Source organism: Mauremys mutica, chromosome 4, assembly GCF_020497125.1.
Source record: "Mauremys mutica isolate MM-2020 ecotype Southern chromosome 4, ASM2049712v1, whole genome shotgun sequence".
In the NCBI taxonomy this organism is placed as follows: Eukaryota; Metazoa; Chordata; order Testudines; family Geoemydidae; genus Mauremys; species Mauremys mutica.
The window spans coordinates 101,195,094-101,203,894 of record NC_059075.1 but is presented as its reverse complement, the minus strand read 5'-3'; positions in this window follow the sequence as shown (position 1 = coordinate 101,203,894).

Below are 8,801 nucleotides of genomic sequence, written 5' to 3'. Positions count from 1 at the left end.
AGGAAAGCAGTACATACTGACTTTTGTGGACTTTGCAACCAGATGGCCGGAAGCAGTAGCTCTAGGCAACACCAGGGCTAACACTGTGTGCCAGGCCTTAACTGACATTTTTACCAGGGTGGGTTGGCCCTCTGAAATTCTTACAGATTCGGGAACAAATTTCCTATCAGGGACCATGAAAGACCTGTGGGAAACTCATGGGGTGCATCACTTGGTTGCCACCCCGTACCATCACCAAACTAATGGCCTAGTGGAAAGGTTCAATGGAACTTTGGGGGCCATGATCCGCAAATTCGTCAATGAACACTCCAATAATTGGGATCTAGTGTTACAGCAGTTGCTGTTTGCCTACAGGGCTGTTCCACATCCCAGTTTAGGATTCTCACCATTCGAGCTGGTGTATGGCCATGAGGTTAAGGGGCCATTACAGCTGGTAAAGCAGCAATGGGAGGGGTTTACACCTCCTCCAGGGACTAACATTCTGGACTTTGTAAGCAACCTTCAAAACACCCTCCGAGACTCTTGGGCCCTTGCTCGAGAGAACTTAAGAGATGCTCAAGCGGAGCAAAAGGTCTGGTATGATCGACATGCCAAGGAGCGGTCCTTCAAGGTAGGAGACCAGGTCATGGTCTTGAAGGCGCAACAGGCCCATAAGATGGAGGCGTCCTGGGAAGGACCATACATGGTCCAGGAGCGCCTGGGAGCTGTTAACTACCTCATAACATTCCCTGATTCCTCTTTAAAGGCTAAAGTGTTTCATGTTAACTCTCTAAAGCCCTTTTATCCCAGAGAATTACAGGTCTGTCACTTTACAGTTCAGGAAGGAGATGACACCGAGTGGCCTGAAGGTGTCTACTACGAAGGTAAAAGAAATGGTGGTGTGGAAGAGGTGACCCTCTCCACAACCCTACAACGTCTACAGCGGCAACAGATCAAGGGACTGTGCACTGACTTCGACCCCTTGTTCTCAGCCATCCCAGGACGGACTGAGCAAACCTACCACTCCATTGACACAGGTAATGCTCACCCGATTAGAACACCACCCTACCGGGTGTCACCTCATGCCAAAGTTGCTATTAAACAGGAGATTGACAACATGTTGGAGATGGGTATCATCCGCCCTTCTACCAGTGCATGGGCATCTCCAGTGGTTCTGGTTCCCAAACCAGATGGGGAAATACGCTTTTGTGTGGACTACCGTAAGCTAAATGCTGTAACTCGTCCAGACAACTATCCAATGCCACGCACTGATGAGCTATTGGAAAAGTTGGGACGTGCCCAGTTCATCTCTACCATTGATTTAACCAAGGGATACTGGCAGGTACCACTAGATGAACCCGCCAGGGAAAAATCTGCCTTCATCACCCATGCAGGGGTGTATGAGTTTACTGTGCTTCCGTTCGGACTGCGGAATGCACCTGCCACCTTCCAAAGGCTGGTGGATGGTCTACTAGCAGGATTGGAAGACTGTGCAGTTGCATACCTCGATGATGTGGCCATTTTTTCTGATTCATGGCCCGAACACCTAGAACATTTGAAAATGGTTTTAGAGCGCATCAGGCAGGCAGGACTAACGGTTAAGGCCAAAAAGTGTCAAATAGGCCACAACAGAGTGACTTACCTAGGACACCAGGTGGGTCAAGGAACCATCAACCCCCTACAGGCCAAGGTGGAGGCTATCCAACAGTGGCCTGTCCCAAGGTCAAAGAAACAGGTCCAATCCTTCTTAGGTTTGGCCGGATATTACAGGCGATTTGTACCACACTACAGCCAAATCGCTGCCCCACTAACTGATCTGACCAGGAAAACCCAGCCAAATGCAGTTAAGTGGACTGATGAGTGTCAGAAAGCCTTTACCCAGCTTAAGGCGATGCTCATGTCGGACCCTGTATTAAGGGCCCCAGACTTTGACAAACCCTTCCTAGTTACCACCGATGCATCTGAACGTGGGGTAGGAGCGGTACTAATGCAGGAAGGACCGGATCACAACTTCCATCCTGTCGTGGTTCTCAGCAAGAAACTGTCTGAGAGGGAAAGCCACTGGTCCATCAGTGAAAAAGAATGTTACGCCATTGTGTATGCCTTGGAAAAGCTACGCCCATACGTTTGGGGCCGGCAGTTCCAGCTACAAACTGACCATGCTGCGCTAAAGTGGCTTCACACCAACAAGGGAAACAACAAGAAACTTCTCCGCTGGAGCTTAGCTCTCCAAGACTTTGACTTTGACATTCAACACATTTCAGGAGCTTCCAACAAAGTTGCTGATGCACTCTCTCGTGAAAGTTTCCCAGAATCAAGTGGCTAAAAACTGTTCTTAATATGTTTTCATGCTTAGTAGTCGATGTAATAGTGCATGTGTTTTATTACTCTGGTTGTTTTACAGTTCTAGGAGGAAATCGCCACCAGTGGATCCCACTGTGACGATTTGGGGGGCGTGTCATGAATAGTTAGTAAAGGGTTAAAGCATAGTACCTGGTGGGCATCTGACCTGAGGACCAATCAGGGAAGAGAATTTGAAACTCCTAGGAGGGAACTTTTCCCTCTGTTTGGGGGGGTCTTTGTCTTTGGCCGTTTGGAGTTCAAGAGACCAGACGAGTTAATCAAGTCCCTACAAGTTCCACCTTTCTGAACTAATTTCTTCTAGTCAAGATAGTGAGTATTAGAAAGATACTTTGTGTCCTTATCTAATAATCCTATGTTTGCAATTCTGTGTGTTTGTTATTGATTATTCTCAATTCTGCTTGTACTGGTTGTACTGAGAAAGAGAGAGAAGTCTCTCCAGAACTTAGCAAGGTTATACCCTATGAGTGCCCAGCTTGGATTCATAGAGATTCTGTATTTTCTTTTGTTCTCTTAATAAATTCTTTTCTTTTCTTTGGACTTGGTTAATTCCTTCCCTTGGGGAAATTCAGGGGAAGGGGAGGGGGAAGTGGGCTGCTTCCCTGTGTGTAGAGATTCAAGGCGTTTGAATCCAGGCACCTCTGTCTCCAGAGCAGGCTGGAGAGAGGGAGGAGGGGGGAGGTTCCTCCTCTGTGAATTGATCTGTGTTCCCAAGGGGGGAAACAGGGGTGTCCCGGCCCACGGAATTGACCGGGTGGTGGCAGCCGAAGGGGAGACCTACCCTAGGATTTTGGGGTGGGGGAAGACATGCGGGTCCTCACTTTGAAACCGCCCAGTTTCAAGTGAGGGTAGACTCTGACAGGTGCTTTACCAAGTGTTAAGTCAGTTATGCCCAAATAAATTTGTTAGTCTCTAAGGTGCCACAAGGACTCCTCATTTTTTTGTACATACCAGGTGTGACACTCTCCTTAGGACAGCCACTGTGTTACCCCACTGCCTCAATACTGCAAGCTCATAGAAAGTCCATCATTTCATTAATAAAAAATGATATGCACAAATCTTGCTCCCGAATGGAGATTCCCAGACACTTCAATCAAACACACATACTGGTTTAGATAAAACAATACAACAAGTTTATTAAGTATAGAAAGAAAGATTTTTAGTGATTACAAGTAACAAGACACAATGGGCAGAATTGGTTACAAAGAAAACAAAAGATAAAACGCAAACCAATACCTACCTTAGCAAGCTAAATTAATTACAAGCAAAAGATTTTCTCACCACATGCTTTTTGCAGTCTTTACTGGCTGAAAGCCTGTCAGTCATGACCTCTCCCCAGGTCAGTGTTTCTTCAGGCATTGTTGCTGCCATGAGCAGAGAGGAATGGAAGAGAAAGAGAGTTTGTATTGAGTGTCCTCTATTCTTACACCTTTCTCTCTTCTTTGAGGATTATCTCCAGTGGGGATGCAGGTGATTCCCAGTCTGTCACACGGGAACCCCCAACTGTTCCATTGCCAAAATGTAAATTTCTCATTCACATCCTTCTTCCTGCTAAAGAATGACCGTTTACCAAGGTGATAGTCTACTTGATTATGCTGACACCTGGCTAGGGTGCTGACTAGCCTTTTGTCTCTGAGGAACTGGTTTGGGCTTCTTTTCTAACCTTGAAACATGTCACAGCAATGTTATACAGTAAAATCTTATACCTTTACATACAGTGTTGCGGACACACATTTTACCAGGACAATAATGTTCAGTAGGTTATGAGTTTTCAAATCATATCTCACAAAGCATACTTTGTACAAAATGTGTCATAGTCTTGTAAAAGTGGTGATCATAAGGGTACAGTCTGTCACTCCTTTGTTTAAGGCAAGCTTGTTTGTCAACTCTCTCCACAACATATTTTAGATGCATATTTCCAGCACACTTACATAACCCTTTATACACCACCCATGCATACATCACAAGATGATATTCATGACGAGCATGTCACCAGTTTTCATAAAAGACCTCGCTCAGTACACATTTATACTACAATAATACTGTATACAATCAGTTGCTTATTCTTGGGGTTCAGACCCCCTGTTCTTCTTTTGGAGTGTCTGGACCCTGATTGTCACACCAGGCATACAGCTTTATTTCACTGAGGAGAGACCTGAATCAATCAAGTAGCATCATCCATTAAAGGAGGTGGTGCTTGGTTCTCCTGCCCCAATGAGACCCTTATGTGCGCGCACACGCACACACACACGCAGAGCAATCTTGTGTGGTGTCTGAAAGCAGTTTAAAGGCGCCCATTTCTCCAAATCCCTTGAAAACTTGCTAAAATTGAAAAACACTCTGCTCTCTCGGTCTCAATCAAGCTAATAACTTAATGGAAGCAATTTATGTGCTCGAAGTGGAGGATTCTGACAGAAGACAAATGTTGTAATTTACACTGCCAGCCTCATTCCATGCCTGACTTCACACCAATGGCATTTTAAAAATGCAGGTTCATTATTTTGTTCAGGTGGATCATTTGAAATTACCATTATTCTCAAAGAGTTTATCAAATACTAATAGTGTTTTGCAAAATAAATGGCTTTGCCATTTGCCATCTAGCCCTTTGCTGAGAGAGGAGATGAGTGACTGAGATATTCATTAACTTCTGCCAGTAGCATTAGCTGTAGAACAAAAGTGCATTTTCAAAATAATCTAAAGGATACATGCTCTTTATACCCCTTTGACTATCAATGCAATCCTGAACACTATACAAATCAAAGTCTACTGTCTGTGATAACTGCCAAAATCCTTATCTGTAATAAGAATTCAATTTTTCTTTCAAACATGGGGAGTCCCCCTTCCCTCCTCATGTTTCTGATAGCAAAGAACCACAGGGGGGAGGGATAGCTCAGTGGTTTGAGCATTGGTCTGCTAAGCCTAGGGTTGTGAGTTCAATCCTTGAGAAGGCCACTTAGGGATCTGGGGCAAAAATTGGTCCTGCTAGTGAAGGCAGGGGGCTGGACTCAATGACTTTTCAAGGTCCCTTCCAGTTCTAGGAGATTGGTATATCTCCAATTATTACCTTTATTACCACAGCAGACATCAAAGCACTCTGGATAATATGAATTTTTCCATGTTTCTCATGTACTAGCTCTGTTTATTATGTCATATATTTGAATGTTTATATGACATGTTTTAATTTCCAGTGGTAACCGCTTCCCCCCCCAAACAGTTTGCTCTCCAATGTGCTTTACAGGCATTGACCAATACAGTCTCACAATGGAAGCTTGAGTATTGTACATATCCATTTTTCAGATGGGAGGACTGAGGGGAAGAGAGCAGTGGCTTGACTGTGCACAACCTTGCAGCTTCACAAGAGAGTGAGGTGGAAGAGGACCTGCTCCTTTTGCCTCTGCACAGGTGTGTTGTGTTGAAACCTAACCTTGGATAGATTCTCAGATTGCCCCAAGTGAGTGAAAGCTGGCAGGTCGTGTTAACTTAGAAACAGTCTGTAAAACTGTTGAGAAGTTAGATGGAGACTGAAGTGGTGCCTAGGCCTTGTGTTGGTCCTTTGCACATGGTGAATTTCACCCTCTAGGGGATGGAGAACTGGGGCTGAGTTTGACAGCAACTGAAATGGAGGCATAATTAAATGTATGGATTAAAATAACACAGATTGATTAGGCATGATCAGATTTCTGGTGAAGGTACAGTCTCACTATAGCCAAAGACCAGATCCTCCTTAAGATGATTGGAAGTGTGTATTTAAGGACCACTGGAAATTTTGCTTTGACATAGATAGTTTTGATGTGTTGTGGTTGCAGTCTCTTTTGGACATCTCTGGGGAACACTTAGCTCTCTGTTTCTCACTCTTTTTCCTGTTTCCTTTATCTCTGTGACACTCAGGTTCCAAACACCCCAAAAGGAGAACAGGAACCCTGAAGAATAAGCAGGTGAATCAGCTGATGGTATGCAATGTTATTGTGCTATAAAATATGTTGAGTACGATCTTTTATAAAAGCTTGTAATGTTCTAAACATAATCATTATGAGATGTATCCGGGCTATGGTTATATGTATTTGTGTGTCTATAGAGAACTGGGCCATAAACTTAGGATCCAACTCGCAGCAGAACAGTGAGCAATTAGACAGGGAGGGACACCTTCCAAGCCAGGTGTTTACATGTACCTAGCTTCAAATAACAAACCATTGTCCAGCCCAGAAAAAGACCAGGATGGGACACTAGAGTTAATGGAAAGATATTGAGGTATCTGGGCTTTCAGTCAAGAGGGGGTTTCCACACTCTGAATAAACATGAGTCACCATGGACTGAGAGAAAGAAAATAAAAGAGAGGGGGGAAAAAGCCTTTTAAAAGCAGGATTGTGTCTGAAGTTTTTCATCCAGAAAATGAGGGACAGTCTGTAGGCAGGAAGCTGTCTGTGAAATGCAGGATCCCCTCTATAGCTTGGGGGTAAGCTGGGAAAATGTTCAAAGGCACTAGGTAACGCATTAGAAAAGGGGTTTTATTTATCTAATATGGAAATGCAAAGCCTGTGCAGTTGTGTGTTTGTGTATTTACTGTGTAACTTGTATGTGTATGCACTGCCTCACTATTTCATTTTTGAATCTGGGTTTTTTCTGTTAAATAAATGTATTGTTTGTTTTTACCCCAAGCAGGTCTCTGTTGTGCAAACTGCACAGGGTGTGTGATCCAAAGTAAGCTGGTGTCTGTGGGGGGAGGGAATTCATGCCTTTGGGGGTGATGAGGGGAAAAGACTGAGTGTCTGCTAGTTAAGAATTGAGAATAAGAGATTTGGGGAGACTCAGGACTGGAAGGCTGTTGGTGTCACCCAGCAAGGAGTAACTAGGCTTGTGGAAGCTTGGATAAGACCTTGTGCTTTGGGGCTGGCTACTGGCATCAGGGATCTGAGCCTTAAGGAACCTTGAGGTTACAGGGCAGATGGTGACTAGGACCCCTTACTGGTCTGAGTGATCCCCAAAACTGCACAGTTTCCTACACCTGATTTTCCTCTTGCTTTCATGCTGCTGCCTGTGCTGCATTCTGTACCTGTTGTAAGCCTCCGTGTAACTTCATAGTGCCATATATGATGGCCATCATGCCTGAAATGGCAAAACTAACAGTGCATCATAATTCCTGATTTTGGATTTAACCCCTTAAACCTTTGAGTTAGAAAAGAGATCCCTATCCACTGTTCTCAAAACAAGGACATAATACTGTACTCTGCTGGCTCTGAGAAAATGGCAACTGTAGCTGGATCAAGCGGCTGGAATACACGATCAGATTTTGGATACCAGGTGTCATTATTCGTCAGAAGCAAGTGTATATTTAATTCTCAAATGCTAGGTGAGTATAACAGAGCTGGCACATATGCAATGTTACATTATATAATGATCAGGGAGGGGTATATTTTCAGCCAGAATGAGGCCTGTTCTGTTGTCTTTATCCCCAAACCTTTCACACCTGCAGATTGAATTTTGGAGACCAATCTAGATTCTTTGGGAGTGCAAATCAGGTACAGGTGCAAGCACTCAGAATTGCAGCCACAGCTCAATTAGTTCAAGTTGTACCTGCAAAGAATTTATCTCTCAGATTCAAACAATATGTTAATGCAAACAACTTTCAACTTCAAGATGATTTGTTTTAAAGCTTGTTGAGATCACAGGTAAGCTTTCTGAAGGCAGGGACAATGTCTAACATAATGAGGACCCAGTTATAACTGAGATATCCAGGTGATACCATGATATAAACATGCGTTTTTTCTCTTTCCTTTTCACTTAGGCTTATATTTGTTCAAATCCCAAAGCTAAATCATAATTCCTATCCACTCAGTGGTTGGCCTGTGCTTTTTCATGTACCCTCAGTTGACCCAGGAGAATAATGGGGGAAGGGGAGAGGCTAGATCAATGAAAGACAAAGAGATTTCCTTATTTTAATCAGTAGGATGGCTTGTTTAACAATGCAATGGGAAAACAGAGAACTGTAGGTAACGTAAAACTAGGTGAGGGCAACATTAGGTTTTTTACCAAAGTGGTGTTTCAGTCTAAAGGCTAAAAATATATTTGTATCTTATTTGGAGGGCAGAAGTGTTTAAATAAAAAATACATCTTGTCCAAAATTCTGTACATGAGGAATATGGAGATTTTTCAGAGGCTGATTGAGTGTATGCAATGTAGTAGTTTATGATTCAAACCTTTATCAGAATAAAACCACAGGTTACTTCTGCCTGCAGCTTCTGGATCTAAATCAGATGCGTGCTCATTAAGTTAACTCTGGCTTCCTCCCTTCCTACTGATCTTATTCATTAATGAATACTATGGGTTCCTTTATTGCATTTTCTTCATCCTGGATCATTATAGGATCACTAAATTTAATTCCTTCCCATTACTATACACTAGCTGTTCTCACTCATTTCAGAGTATGGTAATTATGGAGGAACCAGAAGTAGCATACTGTTAAA